Consider the following 18,642-nt stretch of genomic DNA (forward strand, 5'->3'; position numbering starts at 1 on the left):
GGAGGAGGTATTAAAGAGTACAGTAGGTGAATGGGGTGGGGATGGAGGTGATGGGTCAGAGGGGAGGGTAGAGCAGATAGGTGGGAAGGGAGATTGGCACGTGGGACAGTGCAGAGCTGGAAGGTTGGAACTGAGGTAAGGTGGGGGGAGGGGAAATGAGGAAACTGGTGAAGTCCAATTTAACATGGCCAACCTACCTAATCTGCATATCTTTGATACCGTGAGATGAAAGCAAAGCAAAGAGCAACCTGCACAGATACAGGGAGAATGCACAGACTCCACACAATCACCCAAGGCTAGAATTGAACTCGGGTCCCTGGTGCTGTGAGGCAGCAGTGCTGACTACTGAGCAACCCCTATGAGCTGTTGAGGTGAAAAAGATGGTCGAGGAGATGGTGTGGACTGAGATTCAAATCAGCTCTGAGAAAGGGAACACCCTGGGACAAGATGCAGATTCAGCTCATTGAGGATGGGAAAGTACTTGGTGGTTCACAGACTGAAGGACGAAATGGAGATATCTCAATGAGACAGAGAGCCAATGAATTAATACATCACACACATACAAGCCTGTATTGCTTCCCGGCCTCTTTGGAGGAAACATTGTGGGAATGTGCTTGCCCTCTGACTTTTCCTGAGCTGTGGCACGTGTCCTCCCTCATTCATATTCATGAGGCACTCAGTCACACCCACTGTGCGCTGCTGATGTGATTTGCTGCTGCAGATTAAACCCCCTTTCCTCCAGTCTTTCTACAAGGCAAGCTTGTTCTTTCTTTATCTATGCATGTGTGTGTGTGTGTTTGTGTGCGTGTAGCAATCGGATGGTTACACAGTTGACTAACAGTATTTGCCAGATCGTGAAGGAGACAGAGAGGAAGAGAGATAAGCATCTCTGCCGACCTGCCTGTGCATTCTCACAGTCCCACTTGGGCACATGATGTGGAGAAAATCACTTGTCAGTTCGGAGCTGGTGTAGACCCAGGACTGGTTTTAACGGGAAGCTGTTACTGAGGGGAGACCCTGTTTTGTTGCAGCTGCGCTTTCGGAGGGATTGCGATCTGTTCTGTGAAACACACACATCTGGATAGTCAGTAACCTCAGCCAAAGGGTCCAGCCCGGCTAGACATCAGGGAGAGACTGTGTGGAGCCCTGTCAGTGCCACTCAGTCCTTGGTGTTGGTCGGTGCTGAGGATTTGCAGCGCTGGGGCAGGAAGGGGGAGAAGGATGAGGCTGGAACTCATTGCAACCTTCCCGAGAGAGAGACTTCTCCTGGCGGTGAATGGACCCTGCTCCTTCTAGAGTTGTGCACTGCTCCAGGATCAGGGGCTTGCTTGTGTCTGGGGGCTCGCTTGCCAGAGCCAGTGCCTCCCACTGGAGCGACTGGCTGTGCGCGGCCCCGTGTCGCTGTCCATGGTGCTGAACCCGTTCCGTGTTGCCCAGCGAGAGCCAGGAATGTAACCTTTCACTCTGCTGAGGATGGGATTCTTTACAAAGAATTGGTGAACGAGAGAACCACTTCCCTCCTAGTTCTGAACGATTTTCTTTTATGTCATTTTGTTTCCTTCTCCTTCGTGACCGAAGACTGTGAGTTTTTCAGCACCAGTTGAAGCGGAGAAGAGAGAGAGAGTGAGAGGGAGCGAGAAGGAGAAAGCAGTGAAGAAGGAGGTGTAAAGATGAATAGAAACTGGTGCAGAGCAGCCCCCTACTTTCGCTGACAGCTCCGCCGACTGAATCTGATTAATGTTTCTTTGTAAAGGTAACATGAGCTACAAAGTCTCTTCTTTCTCTGTCAACAACTACCAGTATTTGTTTAAGTCTAATAAATCATAAAAGAGAATTTATACCTGGAAATTGCGAGGTTAACCCTCCATTAGAGATATGCAGCTCCTTCCACAGGATTCAATCCTTTAAAGCATTTAACATGCAGTATCTAAAATAATAGAGATATCATAAAACATGAATAATCAAAATGAGAAGACTTTTGCAGTGGGAGTCGCCTCAATATAAATTCTTGCAGGTTTCTTTATTCTAAAAAAGAGCTGCAATCAGATTTTTCCAAGACACTCCCCCCCCTCCCCACCCCACGTTAAGTTGTCATTGAAAATTGAAAGATGGATTTAATATGGAAAGTGAACAAAAGAGAAGGTTACAGGTTAACCCTCTGCACACTGTATTGGATTAAAATAATACAGTAGAAAGTAGTGTGGCGTTCATTGCAAATATATTGTCTGAAAATTGGAATTTATGGTCTTTTGCTTCGCATGGCTATATATAATCTATAAATATGCGCATTCTTGTGTTTTCAACATTTTTCACACACAGAGAACAACTTTGAGGCAGAATGAGATTGCATATTTCAAGGAAGAGTTATGCTATTTTAATAATTCTTATTTGAAATCAAATTACTAATTCTAGTAAACTAGACCACCTTTATTTTATTGCCACAGTAGATTTGGGGCACTTTATTGATTGTGGAATTGGGAGAGATGGGCTCAGGCAAATCAAATGTTTTTGTTTGCAGCTTTTGTACAATTCTTCATATCTGGACATTGGGTTGGTATGTGTGTGAGATTTGCTGGTACACTGTTTGAAGGCCAAGACCAGATCATTTGGATTCACCAGGGATGAAATGGCAGAAGAGAAAATTAGGGAAATGATGGAAGCAATTATCAGATAACGATGAAACTTGGGTTTGAAAAGGCTGCAGATTGCTGGAGGAATAGAGTTCAATGCATTATGTGATGTGCTTTCTGCTACATATAATTAGCAGTCATAGAGCTCTAACAAAATTATAGCTCAAAAGGGGAGAAAGTCAAAATGTTGGAGCAACCAGAAGAAATATTACTTTATATCATGTAAAAATGTGTTTATTTGTAACATATATATTTACACATATATACCTGGCACATTCCATATTATGTGATTTATTTACTCTTAATGTTGTGCTCACCAAAAGGCAAATGAGTTTCATTGATGCTTGTTATGCAGCAATGGTGTTATAAGACATGTTATATGTTGTCGGCAGATAACCAGCATGGTATGTACTACAGCCTAGAGATTACTATTGCAATATTACCAGTTGAACTTCTAAGTGTGACATTTTTACTTGCATTATTTTTTAGTAGCTATTGACTTATTTCAACATAAGGTTGGGTACAGTCTTAAAATACCAGAAATAAAGTCAGTAATTGTGTTGTTGGCTTTCCAAAATATCTCTACAATCAATGCAATTCTTCTGCTCTTTTCCAGACTATAAGATTATTTAAAAACATTTGCTCTCATTCTCTTCTGAATCAGATAGGGTAACAAATTTTTTGGTTCTCTAGTACCTCACCATCTTTACCATGGGATTCTATGAATGTCAGAAGGACATTTCATTGAAGCATATTCGAGGTTATGCTGCTATTGTCCATCTGTGAAATCTGCCCAGCATGAGTATAAAACTCGACTCTAGACAGAAACCCTGTTGATTTCCCATAAGAACACAAAATCAAGGAGCAGGAGTAGATCATTTGGACTAGCAAGCCTGCTACACCATTCAATATGATCATAGTTGTTTTGAACTTCAAGTCCATTTTCCTAAACATTCCCTATATCCCATGATTCCGTGAAAGGCCAACATGAAAAGATTTATCCCAGCTTGAAAAACTACTCAATAATAGAACATCCACAACCCTCTGGGATAGAGAATTTCAAAGATTCACAACACTTTGATTGAAGTAATTTTTCCTCATCTCAGTCCTAAAATGATCAACTCTATCCTGACACCCATATTATAAACTACCCAACAAGTGAAAACAGACCCTTGGTGCCTTCCCCATCGAGTCCCTTCAGAATCTTGCAATTTTCAATAAAATCACCTCTCATTTTTCTGAACCCCAGAAAATGTTGACCCAATTTACTCATCCCTCCATAATAGGACGTTACTCTCATCCCAATTTAGTGAACATTCATTCCGACCTTGAAATAAGAGCTAATATTCCATTGGCCCTCCTGATTACCTGCTGAACCTATGTGCTAGCTTTCTGTGTTTTGTGTAAAAGTCCTCCCCCAAGTCCTTTTGTGTTGCAGCTTTCTACAAGTTTTCTCCATTTAAATGTTATTCAGTTCTTTTGTTCTCCCTTCCAAACTGAATGACTTCACGTTTTCCCACATTAAACTCCATTTGCCAACTTTTTGCCAATTTACTTAACTAACAACGTCTCTCCACAAACTGTTTGCATCCCTTTCCCAACTTGCTTTTTCACCTATTTTAGTGTCTTCTGCAAATTCACTGACAGTACCTGCTCTTCCTCCTCCAAGTCATTGATATATATTGTAACCATTTGTGGTTCCAGTGCTGATCCCTGTGGAACCCCAATGGTCACGTATTGCCAACTGTGGGCTCTTATCGTATGACTTAACACTTTGTGAGGTACCTTGTTGAAGGCCTTCTGGAAGTCCAAGTATAACGCATCTACTGGTTCCCCTCTTTCCACTCTGATTAATTCTTCCTTAAGTAAACTCTAATAAATTAGTCAAATGAGGTTTCCCTTTCATGAAACCATGTTAATTCTGTTTGGCTAGATTATAATTTAGCATATGTTCTGCTATAGTTTCTTAATAGATTCCCACACATTTGCAATAATAGATGTTAGGCTAACCAGCCTATAGCTACCTGCTTTTTGCCTCCCTTCCTTTTTGAACATGGGTATCAGTTTAGCAGTTTTCCAATCTGCTATACCTTCTCCAAAATCCAATGATATTTGGAAAATTACAACCAATGCATCTACTATCTCTGTAGCTACTTCTTTTTAGGATCCTAAGATGCAAGCCATCAGGGCCAGGGGATTGTAGTATTGATGCAATGTTCACCTCTTTATCTGTTTTTTTTTTCATTTAGTATTCTCCTTAATTTTCCTTGGTTGGTCATGGTTGATTTATCCCTCTCTTGGAACCTTGCCTCCTCAATGGGATATATTTTGCTGGGAGTCATGAGTTACTTCCTTAAATATCTGCCACTGCTGTCTCACTGTCGTTCTGCTAATCTATCCAGCCAGTTTACTTTAGGTAATTCTAATCTTATTTAATTCAAATTCACTCCATTTAATTTAAACACAATTGTTTCAAACCCAAATTTCTCACTCTGGAACTGAATATTAAATTCTTATTATTCAGAGAATCATAGAGATGGACAGCACGGAAACAGACCCTTCGGTCCAACCCATCCATACCAACCAGATATCCCAACTCAATCTAGTCCCACCTGCCAGCACTTTGCCCATATCCCTCCAAACCCTTCCTATTCAGATACCCATCCAAATGCCTCTTAAATGTTGCAATTGTACCAATCTCCACCACTTCCTCTGGAAGCTCATTCCATACACGTACCACCCTCTGCATGAAAATGTTACCCCTTAGTTACCACTGGACGGGGTTCGGAGGAGGCTCACTAAGTTGATTCTGGAATTGCACTGAAGGGTTGGCTTATGAGGAGAGATTGAGTAGACTGGGACTCAATTTAGAAGAACAGGGAAGGGAGCGATCTTATAGAAACATATAAAATGATGAAGGAATTAGATAAGATAGAAACAGGGAGGCTGTTTCCACTGGCAGGTGAAAGTAGAACTAGAGGGCATAGCCTCAAAATAAGAGGAAGCAGATTTTGGACTGAGTTGAGGAGGAACTGCTTCGCCCAAAGGGTTGTGAATCTGTGGAATTCCCCAGGTAAAAACAATGACTGCAGATGCTGGAAACCAGATTCTGGATTAGTGGTGCTGGAAGAGCACAGCAGGTCGGACAAGTCATGGGGGCAGTGCTGAGCTGGAAGTTTGGAACTGGGGTGAGGTGGGGGAAGGGGAAATGAGGGAGCTGTTGAAGTCCACATTGATGCCCTGGGGTTGAAGTGTTCCGAGGCGGAAGATGAGGCGTTCTTCCTCCAGGCGTCTGGTGGTGAGGGAGCGGCGGTGAAGGAGGCCCAGGACTTCCATGTCCTCGGCAGAGTGGGAGGGGGAGTTGAAATGTTGGGCCACAGGGCGGTGTAGTTGATTGGTGCGGGCCCTGTGAAGTAGTTGAGGCTTCCTCATTGAATGTTTTTAAGGCAAAGATTGATAGATTTTTGAACAGTAAGGGAATTAAGGGTTATGGTGAGTGGGTGGGTAAGTGGAGCTGAGTCCATGAAAAGATCAGCCATGATCTTATTGAATGGTGGAGCAGGCTCAAGGGATCTGATGGCCTACACCTGGTCCTAGTTCTGATGTTCTTAGGTCCCTTTTAAATCTTTCCTCTCTCACCTTAAACCTATGCCCTCTAGTTTTGGACTCCTCTACCTTGGGAAAAAGACCTTGCCTATCCATTTTTTTCCATGCCCCACATGATTTTATAAACCTCTATACGGTCACCCTTCAGCCTCCAATGTTCCAGGGAAAATAGTCTCAGCCTAGTCAACCTCTTGCTATAGCCCAAACTCTCCAATCCTGGCAACATCCTTGTAAATCTTTTCTGCACCACTTCATGTTTAACAACATCTTTCCCATGACAGGGGGACCAGAATTGAATGCAGTATTCCAAAAATGGCCTAACCAATGTCCTGTACAGACACAACATGACATCCTAACACCTATAGTCAATGCACTGTCCGATAAAAGGCAAGCATACCAAATGCCTTCTTCACTATCCTGTCTACCTGCAACTCCACCTTAAGGGATCTATGAATCTGCACTTCAAAGTCTCTTTCTTCCCCAGGTCCCTATCATTAAGTGTATAAGTCCTGCCCTGATTTGCCTTTCCAAAATGCAACACCTTACATTTGTTTAAATTAACTCCATTTGCCACTCTTCAGCTCATTGGCCCCTCTGATCAAGGTCCTATTGCACTCTACGTTAACCTTCTTCACTGTCGACTACACCTCCAATTTTGGTGTCATCAATAAACTAACCATTCCTCCTATATTCACATCCAAGTTTATGAAAATGACAAAAAGCAGTGGACCCAACATTGATCCTTGTGGCATACTGCTGGTCGCAGACCTATCGAAGCTTATTAATATAGGTTACAAAAAGTTTATGCTTCAGCACAGATCATTACAGTACTCCACTCCTTACATCCTGCCAAGTTGAAAATATCCCACTTATAACTGCTCTCAGCTTCCTTATCCCTTAAAAAACATTCTATTAATTCAAATCAACTACCCCAACTCCATGAGTCATTTTCTTGCCTATTAATCTTTTGTGTGGCACCTAGTTGAATGCTTTTTGGAAATCAATGTATCTACTATCCCTATTCATTTTCTTTTATCTACCTTGCATCCTCAAAAAATTTTATTATATTTGTCAAACAGATTTCCATTTTGTATGATGTATTATGCTGTTCTCATCATTCTGTGCTTTTCTGAGTGCAATGTTAAGAATTCCTTAGCAATAACTTCCAGCATTTCCCCCATGACAACTGTCAGGAGAACTGAACTGTAGTTCCCCGTTTTCTCTCTCCTTCCTTCACTGAAATATAGTTTTATATTTGCTAACTTTCAGGCTGATGGGCATCTACCCAACTGTGGGAGATTTTGGAAAATTAAAGATCGTATCTCTGCAACTCTTAGAACCCTAGGGGTGTTTTTAAACTTTAATTTTCCAATATATTTTCTTTGCTGTATTATTTACTGTAATTTCGTCACTTTCTTTGGCTCCATTCTCTATTTCTGGTGTGCAACTTTTGGCTCCTACCGTCTCCCCACAGGTGATTGGAACACTATGATTAATATACAGAAGAGGAGGTAGATTAGCTCAGTTGGCTGGCTAGCTGGTTTGCAATGCAGAGTAATGCCAACAGCGCAGTTAGATTTCTGCACTGGGTTAAATTTACGATGAAAGAAACCCCTTCACAGTCTCTCCCTTCACCTAAGATGCTGTGACCCTTGCGTCGTCTCTAATGTGCAAGCATCTTTATGGTTTGGTACGAATATGGTGACATTGCCTGACACTAAAGAGTTCTAAAAAACTTCTTTAGTTTGGCTGTGATTTGAATGTGGAACTTGCTATCACAAAAGGGAAGCTAGATAGGAGAGGAAAAAATGATTGGAAGGATGTACTGATAGGTTGGGTGGAGATTCATACGGAATACAGACACCAGTGTAGTTTGTTTGGGATGATCATCTTACTATCATTTTTAAACTTTTTTCATGGTGATATCGATCTCACTGATATTTATATCAAATCCCCAACTGCCTTTGAACTGAATAATCTATTAGATCATTTCAGAGGGCAGTTAGGAGTCAACCACATGTAGATCAGACCATGTGAGGATGGCAGAGTTTCTTCCCAGTGAACCAGCTGGGAATTTACAACAACTGATGATAGCTTCATGGTCATCATCACTGACACCACTTTGTATTCCAGATTTCTTAATAGAATGTAATGCCACTCACTTTAGTGACAGGACCTTAAAGTGTTGTCCTGGATATTTGGTTTCCTGCTCCAGTGACATTAACTCTATGTTGCCATTTCTCTTTCAATGTTGCATCTGCTATGTAACAGGCAGATAAGTGGCTTTAATGTCTCTATGCTTAATTCAAGGAAAGTCAGTCACTTCATCTGGCATCTGTGGATGGATATAGGATAAGGACATAATCACTCTGGACTGTGATGTTGCTCTTGTTAAGTGACTGAAGGCATTTACAATCCAGGTATTCACACATGAAGAATGTCACTTGCGTAAGGTGCAGAAAAGTTTCTGGTGTTTCAGGTAATGAGCTTCAAAGAGAGGGGGAAAAAAAATCACAGATTGTGAGAAGCTCATTACTCTTTATAAGTCAACTCCCTAACACTACTCACAGTTACTTTGTCGTAAACCCTCATGCTCACATTCTATCAAAAATGGATGAGAAACTCCATCAAAAAACTAGGAAGATCCTACACATCAACATTCAATTACATCCACCAGGATGAACAGTTAATCATCTTTGCTCCTGTGCATTTTCTGCCTTGATGTGAAACAGTGAATCACTAAGCTATAATGTAAGATTTTAATATTCAATCACCATTTCCATTAAAAGATGGTAATTCATACCCATTTCATGTCTGCAAAATGCAATGTTTTCAGCTTCAAGTCAGCTGACAGATTTGATTCAGGTGAAATGGATGCAAATTAGTCTAAAGGGAATGCAAGAAGCATCTTTGACAACAGCACCCTCTCATATATCAACAAATTATGGCATTGTATGGAAAAAATGACCTGGATTTAAAAGGAAGAAAATTGAGAAAGCCAGACTCAGAGAAAATGCTAACACGTCAAACACATATGAAAAAATGTTTCCACAGGACAAGTAGATGATGCACTATTCACACTGAAGTTTAAATATATTACCTGCTAAGTATGTCTACATAATCCATTTCTTTGTCTGGGAAATTTCATTGGATATTATCAAAAGTAAAAAACCTTTGTCAGCATTTTACATTTCAAACTGTAATTTGTAAACCCAAGTGCATTCAGAAAAGATAGCAACATGGAATTAGAAAGTGGCCATTCAGCCCATCAGAAGTCAAGACGCACACTTCCTTTTGAAGACCAATCTAAAATGAGAAGTCGTAGGTTTAGGGTAAGGGACAGTGGATCTAAAACAGAGAGGAGAAGAAATTACTTCCGTCAAAGAGCCATGAATCAACAGAGTTCACTACCTCAGAGTTCACTACCTCAGAGTGCACTACCTCAGAGTGCAGTGGCTACCAGGACATTGAGTAAATTTAAGGAGGGTACAGTCAGATTTTTAATTAGCAATGGGTTCATGGATTAAGAGGATTGAGCAGGATAATGGAGTTGAGGCTGAGATGAGATCAGCCATGATTGTGTTGAATGGTGGAGTAGGCTCAAGGGGCTGAATGGCCTCCTCCTGCTGTTGGGGTGGCACAGTGGCTCAATGGTTCAGGGCGAGAATAGACAGGCAGAAGGTTGGAAGAACACAGCAAGCCAGGCAGCATCAGGAGGTGAGAAGTCGATATTTCAGGTTTTCAATTCCACCCTCGGGCGACTGTCTGTGTGGAGTTGGCACATGCTCTGGATGCTCCAGTTTCCTCTCACAGTCCAAAGACGTGCAGATTAGGTTGGAATTGCCATGCTAAATTGCCCCATGGTTTTAGATTAGATTAGATTAGATTATTTACAGTGTGGAAACAGGCCCTTCGGCCCAACAAGTCCACACCGACCCACCGAAGCGTAACCCGCCCAGACCCATTCCCTTACATTTACCCCTTCACCTAACACTACGTGCAATTTAGCATGGCCAATTCACCTGACCTGCACATTTTTTGGATTGTGGGAGGGAACCAGAGCACCCGGAGGAAACCCACGCAGACACGGGGAGAATGTACAAACTCTACACAGTCAGTCGCCTGAGGCGGGGATGTGCAAACTAGGTGGATTAGCCAGTGGGAATGCAGGGTTGGGGTGGTGGGTCTGAGTGAGATGTTTTTCAGAGGTTTGGTGTGGGCTTGATGGGCCAAATGGCCTGCTTCCTCACTGTAGGGGTTCAAGTTCTTATGTTCTATCATGCTTTTCCAGTTGGTAATGTGAAATACAATACTCTCTTCTCTTCTTTCCTGTACTCTACAATATTTTTGTTCATGTTTCTAGTATTCACTGAAATATAACTGGCATGGTTTCAACAACCCCACTGTGATCATGGATCCTGCATCCTCGTGATCTTATCTGTGAAAGTATTCCTGTAGTCTCAAGGGAATAAAGAATTGTTCTTAATCTCCAGTGCCACACATTATCCAAATTGAAAATATTTTTCTATCTCTTAAAAGGGCCAAAATCCTGGAATCTCCTTCTTCATAGCACTGTGGGCATCTCCATTTCCTAAGGATTGCAGTGTTCAGGAAGATTGTTCATCACCACCATCATAAGGCAGTTAGGGATGGGAAATAAATGTCTAGCAAAACTCATATCCCAAGAAAAATACAAGCTATTCACACATGAATGGTAACTTTATTTAATGGAATAACCAACATGCAAACTATAGGAGTTTTGATATCGCCAGTAAGAGGGGATACCATTGAAACATCCAGGATTCTTAAGAGGTTTGACAGGTTATACACTGAGAGGATGATTCTCCTCATGGGAGAGTCTGGGGCCAGAGGGCAGTCTTAGAATAAATCATGTCAATTTGAGACTGGGATGAGAAGGAGGTTTTTTTTCTCTCTCAGAAGTCTTTGAAACTCCTTGCTACAGAGAGCTGTGTATATTTAAGACATAAATTCTTTGTCAGTATTGGAATCAAGGGTCATGGGGAAGAGCAGGGAAGTGGATGCGAGGAGTGTAAGATCAGCCATGATCCTACTAAACCTGGAGCAGCTTTGAAAAGCCAAATGGCTTTCTCCTGTTCCAATTTCTTATGGCCTTATGGACATCGGGAAAGAACAGCACGAGTTAATATTTCTGTTGCAACCATCCATTACTTCACTTTCAGAATCTCACAGAACTAATGTAAAGTCTCACCATTTCCTATTTTCATTTCCATCATTAAGATGAGGTATTTGGTTTGACTCTTTTGGGATGCCTTCTGTAAGACACAGCAGGAACTGGAGACCGACTGGTGAATCAGACCAGGTTCTGATGGCTTGCAGACAATTTTTATCAGATGCAGATTGAGATGCTTTGTGTTTCCAGCGTTCTCTTACTGTATTTCTATCCTAACACCCACTTGCTTTCCATCCCAAGTCACCCATGTATCTGTCAGGATTATAGAAACTGAACGTTCTTCTCATCCCTCACCGAAGCCCAATTTGAGCAACACCCACCTTCTGGGTAGCAGGTAGTCAAATGCTGATCCCTCCAGCTCCTTCTGAATCAGAGATTGACAGATAAATCCACAGCAATATGGAAAACTCAGGGAGGCTATTTCTTCATAATATTTAGGCCAGGATATAAAAATTTGCATGGAGTATATTTCATTGGTGAGCTGTTGAGAAAAAGGTCACTGTCAGAGATTATCTGGAACATTCCTTTCATACACCCTGCTAAGGAGGGATTTCTGGGTCAGATGTTACATGTTCCATTTAATATTTTCACAAAAGGGATAGTAACACCTTAATGCTCACATGGTTTGTGAAATTATCATTTGAAACCATTTCTGTCTTTTGATGTTAAAACAAAACATATAATTGGCCACAATATTATTACCTTCGATAATTTTCCAGTCTTGCTTAGTAAACATTTTTGGGATTGCATTGACCATTGCAGAGAGGCAGATTGGCCTGCAGGGTTGAGAGGGAAGCTGAGAATGAGTCGTTTATATTGATATGTATGTTCATATCCCACTCTTGCCACTGACTTCCAGAACCTGGGAGGTGTTGAGAGACTCTTCCATCTGGACCCCACTTAACCCATTGAAAGTGACCAGTTATGTTTCTGCCTGCCTCTTGTGACAATTTGGTTGTTGAGCCTGGTACCGTATGGAGGGATTTCCTGTTAAATCTGCTGCCCTCCTGATAGGTTCTGAAATAGGCTTCCTCTGGCCCTCAGTGGTAGCTGTTGCCCTGTAAGCATTGGCACTGCTTGCCCTCACTAATACCCACCTCACCCCACCATCTACCACTAGCCCTGCCTGACTGTCCCCCCTAATCTTTGAGGAGAAAGTGAGGTCTGCAGATGCTGGAGATCAGAGCTGAAAATGTGTTGCTGGAAAAGCGCAGCAGGTCAGGCAGCATCCAGGGAACAGGAGAATCGACGTTTCGGGCATAAGCCTGCCCGAAGGTTTATGCCTTCCTGAAGAAGGGCCTATGCCCGAAACGCCGATTCTCCTGTTCCCTGGATGCTGCCTGACCTGCTGCACTTTTCCAGCAACACACTTTCAGCTCTGTCCCCCCTAATCCTCTTACCCCATTGTGAGGGAGCATGGCTATCACTAACCCATTTCCTCTGGGTACAGACTCCACAATGATCATTGTTCCTGATGGCATTGCTGAGTACCTGGATCTCACATCAGTCAGTAATTCTCAGGGTGGCCAGCTGCCCTCGGCGTGAGGTGGTTTGAGATCCCATTAATCAGCAAACATAGGTCACAGCACTCGCCATCTGGCCTGTCAACGTCATCCCAACTGACTGCAGTAAAACCTGCTCCTGGTTCCTGATGTGCCAGTAACAGATATTAAGGCATTTATCAGAAATTTCACTGCTCTTTCAGCTCAGACCTTTGAAGTTGGTGGGTTAATGACTGCTAAAATCATAGATTTTTGAATAAGTGCAGTGAGTCTTTCCAAAATTGTAGGACTGCAGCATTTCAGACATACAGGGAAGTTAAAATCCTCAGTAAATACAGTTCAAGTTGACAACAGGAGGCAAAAAATTAAGTTTGAAAAATAAGTCATAACCACATTCAAATAGCACCTCAATGGGCTTTACATAATGACAGGCTTTTTGAAGTCACTGTAGAGGAGTCCAACAATTACTTTGCACACAGAAAGATTCCACAAATATTGTGAGGTATAATGAGGGGATTTGCTTATGTTGATGGTGGTTGTGGGAAACATAATGGCTGAGGGACTGGGGAATATCTTGCTTCATCTTTAAGGTTCACCTGATTGCCTTTTGACACTCTCTTTGATTGCAGTCAGGCTCACATTTTCAAACCCTATAATCATAGAACATAGAACATAGACAGGCATAGCACAGAACAGGCCCTTTCACCCATGATGTTGTGCCGAGGGTTAATCCTAATGTAAAATAAAATAACTTAACCTACCCACCCCTCAACTCACTGCTGTCCATGTGTATGTCCAGCAGTCACTTAAATGTCCCTAATGACTCTGCTTCCACCACCACCGCTGGCAATGCATTCACAACTCACTGCCTAAAGAACCTTCCTCTGATGTCCCCTCTATAGCTTTCTCCTAATATCTTAAAACTATGGCCCCTTGTACCAGTCGATCCTGCCCTGGGGAGAAGTCTCTGGCTATTGACTCTATGCGAGAGATCAACTCGGAATGTAATCAGGAGCCTACAAACATTCCCTCTGATTTGATTGGCCTGTGAAAGGTAAATATTGAGCTAAATGTGGGAGATCTCATAATCTCCTTGACCCAGCAATCAAATGACCCTCAACTCAAGGTCTTACTTCCTGAGCTTAAAGTAAACTAAACAACCCAAATGATCCAAAACAGAAATTGCTGGAAAAGCTCAGCAGGTCTGGCAGCATCTGTGGAGAGAAATCAGAGTTATCATTTCGGGTCGAGTGACCCTTCCTCAGAACTGGAACTCAAATGGATCATGTTGCCAAGCTACTTTCTAAATAACAAAAATCCTGAAATAAATAATCCAAAGGTTTTCCTGTTTTGTACAATAAACTTGAACACATTTCTAAGCTTTGACATGAAAGATGAAATCAAATTTGTTACTTGTGGATTGTACTCCCAGGCAGAACTTCCTGATTAGAGCTCTGGTGTGATGATAACAATAAGGTAGAGTCGGAAGCTATTATTAAAGAGTCGTACTGAAAAAGCAGACCCTTCGGTCCAACTTGTCCATGCTGGCCAAGTTTCCCAAACTGAACTAATACTGTTTGCCTGCATTTGGCTCAGAGCCCTCGAAACTTTTCCTATCTGTGTATTTGTCCAAATGTCTTTTGAATGTTGAAATTGTACCTGCATCTACCACTTCCTCTGACAGTTCATTCCACAGATGAACCACGCTCTGTGGGAAAATGTTGCCCCTCAGCTGTGGGCTCTTATGGTGCTGGGCTAGGTCCCTACATCCAATCCATAGAACCTGGGTTCAAGCCCTACATGTTCCAGAGGTGCATCTATCCAAACAGGTTCATTAGGAAAATGTCTACAATGAGAGCCAATCTGAAGTCACTTGAATCCTGGAATCTCCTGTGTTGCTGGATGAGCAAAGTTACTTTCTGTTTAAACCCCAATCTTGAGTTTATCCCACAACGAATCCCATTTGAGGTTCAATCTGTTTACAACTTTCAACCTTCGAATATAAAATGGAAAACTTTACTCCCTTGTGCAGAATCCTAAAGTGAGATTTGACTTCAATGTTACACAGCAGTCCCCTGTGCTGACAGGTGATGAATTTGTAGAGCTTGGAGGTGGGGTGTGTGCGGGGAGGATGGGACCATTTTAATTATTCATAGCCTCATTATCACATTTAGGTATCTGAGCGTGTGCATGTTAGGATTGGGTTATCAAAAACATTTCCATATAGTCAACATGAACAGCATGTTGGCAATCTGCTCCCTATGAAAATGCGTGAAGTACGCGTGGAGCAGTGAGACCGGACTCCAGCCTCAATTGTATCAGCAATTTGTTCTCTGGCTTTAAGTCTCCAAAGAAGCAAATTGAGAAAACCCTCTGAATGTAGTTCAGGTCAAAGCTTAGAACCGAGGAATCTGGAGCAAAGCAGGCCTTGCTGAAAAGTGATGGGAGCAAAATTGTTCCTTTTGAATAAACCCAATTCCTTCAACAGAAGGTCACTGCTATTTTATGGAATTGTCTCTCCCCAGGCAGGGACCAAAAAGGAATAAAATAATTCTGACATCAATAACAAACTCACAGCTCCCCAGCATGCATCCCTTTTACAATAAATAAATAAATAATGTCAACTCATTAAGAATGGTTTGACCTTCAGAGCTACTTTCTACTTGCTCAGCACCTTTTCGTGCTTTTATCACCTCGCGAGGATCCTCATTCACTGTCCTACTTTGGGGTTTAGTTCTAATTCATTCCTAGGCTCTGTAGCTCAATGGCCACTTGGCTCTCGCTGATCTTGAAAACACATTAAAGTTATAGCTGCCAGGGGACCGAGGTTAAACACAGCCAGGAATGAGGCGCAGCTGTCTGTCTGCTCTTATTTCTGATGTTCAAAAGTGAAATATATTTGGATGGTTTACTCAATTTGCTTCTTAGAAGGTTCAAAGTCGCAAATGACAGTTAGAACTAAGGCTTGGGGAATGTATTGTCAATCCAGTCCGACATCTTCACAAACCATGACATGAGATAAACATACTTACTCCAGCTACAAGCAGACCAATCCAACATCTTACCTATATCAAATAACAAAATCTGTCACCCAGCTTTCAATAATAAACACAATTATCAAAATGAAATGAAGATGCAATAATTGGTCAACATATGTGTTAATTGGCAAACATATAGTTATCGAAAAGGATAAATGCTTAACCCTCTAAATATCACCAAAGCGCACATAAAGGAAAACAGAGAGACAAAAAGGTTCTGAGGAAGGGTCACTCGACCCAAAACATTAACTCTGATTTCTCTGCACAGATGCTGCCAGACCTGCTGAACTTTTCCTGCAATTTCCATTTTTGTTTCTGATTTACAGCACAAAACTTTCAAAATAAAATTCTTTGGTGGCAGGCTTAATAAATCTTCCTGCCAAAATCATGGTTTCAATATTGAATTGCCCAATCATCTAACTGTTTTATTATTGTCCAGGCTTTATTTTTCTGTTAGCCTCTTTCTTCATATCTTCTAATTGTTCCTTTTCATCAGCTTAATATCTGAGGCATTTTCCAGTATTGCAACTCTAGTATATATTGTTTAACTGGGCCTCTCTTTCTGGTAGCTGTTCCTCATGGAGACTATTCACAATGTCAGCAATCTTGTTTCAAGGCAACAAAATTCTCTTTTAATTCCTCATCTTTGCACTACCATTGTAAAGCTTCTGATCCCCCTTTCTCTCGGGCATCTCTAACTGTACTGCTGGAGCCTCCAAACGCTCCCTGCCAAGCCTCCTTCTTGAAAGTTTTTCCCACTTTGCAGTATGGCTAACATTGAATCTTTTCCTGGAACACCTGTTTGTCTACTGCCTCCTGCCAGATCTGAGGTGATGGTTTTATTTTCACACTATTGATGCTCCTCTGACTGCTGCTGACTGACCATTTTGGCATTTGATTGATTACATGTATCTATTTTAACTGGCAAGTGGGTAATTCACTTGTCTTCTGAAAATAGCTCTTTCTTCTTCAGGGTCCAATGTATTCTGTCAAGCACACTGCTGCTCACCATCTCACATTGTGGTTGGGGTAGCTTGCTGCCAAACATCCTCCTTTCCCTGTGCTGTGTCTGGGGGCTGGTCTATTACTGTAGCAGAGAATGGATCACCATACAGTCATAACAAAAAAAAGCACTGATAATTTATTACGGGATGACAGGAAATAGACATAATGAGGTATAATTACCAGGAGCTAAGTACATCTCATCTGTCCCCATCAGGGCCTCATGCTGATCTAACTGAATCTTCACCCAAAGACTGGGTCATCAGGTGAGTTGGAGCTAAATACAAGTTAAATATAACTCTTTCAGGATTATTACTTTAAACATCAGAATACTGAACAGAGCAGAGATGGTTAGCTCAGTTGGTTGGATGACTGATTTGCAATGCAGAATGATGCCAACAATGTGGGTTCAATTTATGCACTGACTGAAGTTACCATGAAGGTCTCTGCTTGTCAACCTCTCCCCTTACTTGAGGGAAGGTGACCCTCAAGTTAAATCACCACCAGTTTCCTCTCTCTCTCTCTCTCTCTCTCTCTCTGATCAGTATGGAATGATGGTGACTTTACCGTTTGTGCAGAACAACATTAATGCACTGAGTTTAATCCTCATACAGATTGAGGTATTTGATAGCGGTCTTGTCTCACCCTATGCTCACTGAGCACTACCTTTAGACTCTTTAAATTGTCTCTTTCTAATGAAATGAGATGTCTGAGTTTCTTTATGATTTTGGCTAATTGCTAAAAAAATTGTGAAGAAAACAGAGGAATCACTTGTTTGGATTGACTCCTTCAAAGAGCTAGCAGAGGGTTAACGATGGGAATGCCTCAGCAAGTTCATCCTAACTTGGATTAACTCACCTCCCTGTTGTCAGCAGTTTTCCAGGGTCAAACATTGGAATGGGCAGTTTGAGATTAAGACTGTTCCGAATAAGATAGAGTAGGAGATGAGATTTGGAAGGAGAAAATGAAGGATAAATGGAGAGTAAGAAAGAATTAGAGGAAGCGAGAGAGAGAAAGTTAGAGTGTGAAGCAGAAAGTGGGATGGACAAAGAGAGGGAGAGAAATAGCAATTGGAACTGTGCAGAGGTTGAATGCTGTGAGGTATTTTGTATTGGATTCAGAGTTCACATCCAATGATGCAGATGAACAACTGGTGATGGGACTTTGCTGGATTGTCAATCAGATGAATACATTTCACCTTTAAGGCAGTAGAATAGAAATGTTTGTGTTGAGTCGAGTGTACAACATTTGTTCTATTCATTAACCATTTATAATGTGTTTTTCTTTGGATCATTGAAAGTTCTCTTGTTTTGCAATAGGCACAAGAATCACTTTGAATTCTCGCCCAGTTAAAATTAGCCTAAGCATTTGCAGGCACACCACTTCAAAGCTTCTAAATAGGTCAAGGATATAGCTTTGGAATATGACAAAATACATTGGAGGATTCTGCTTGCACTGTCAGGATAATGAGCAATAGATACTGGAACTTAAAAACAGCTTCTGTATCAAAACCTGCAGCTTAAAGCTGCACTGTCATCAAAAATTTAGGTTACAGAAACTGAAAATTCTTCAAAATACCTCTGTGCCAGTGAGCACTGCGGTGACACCAGGATGCTTTCCTCTACCTCTGTGCCATTGAGCACTGCGGTGAC

At 41.7% G+C, this 18,642-nt stretch overlaps 1 protein-coding gene across 2 annotated transcripts in view; it reads left to right on the forward strand.

Moving 5' to 3' along the window:
* The first annotated feature begins 806 nt into the window (after positions 1-806).
* LOC122542726 (leucine-rich repeat and fibronectin type III domain-containing protein 1-like protein) overlaps positions 807-18,642 on the forward strand; it is a 180,812-nt gene continuing 162,976 nt past the window's right edge. For both annotated transcript variants that reach the window (XM_043680702.1, XM_043680704.1), the window contains exon 1: positions 807-1,753. The gene's annotated coding sequence lies outside the window, so the exon portion shown is untranslated. The remainder of the gene's footprint in view (positions 1,754-18,642) is intronic.

This window comes from Chiloscyllium plagiosum, chromosome 41 (genome assembly GCF_004010195.1).
Source record: "Chiloscyllium plagiosum isolate BGI_BamShark_2017 chromosome 41, ASM401019v2, whole genome shotgun sequence".
Taxonomy (NCBI): Eukaryota; Metazoa; Chordata; class Chondrichthyes; order Orectolobiformes; family Hemiscylliidae; genus Chiloscyllium; species Chiloscyllium plagiosum.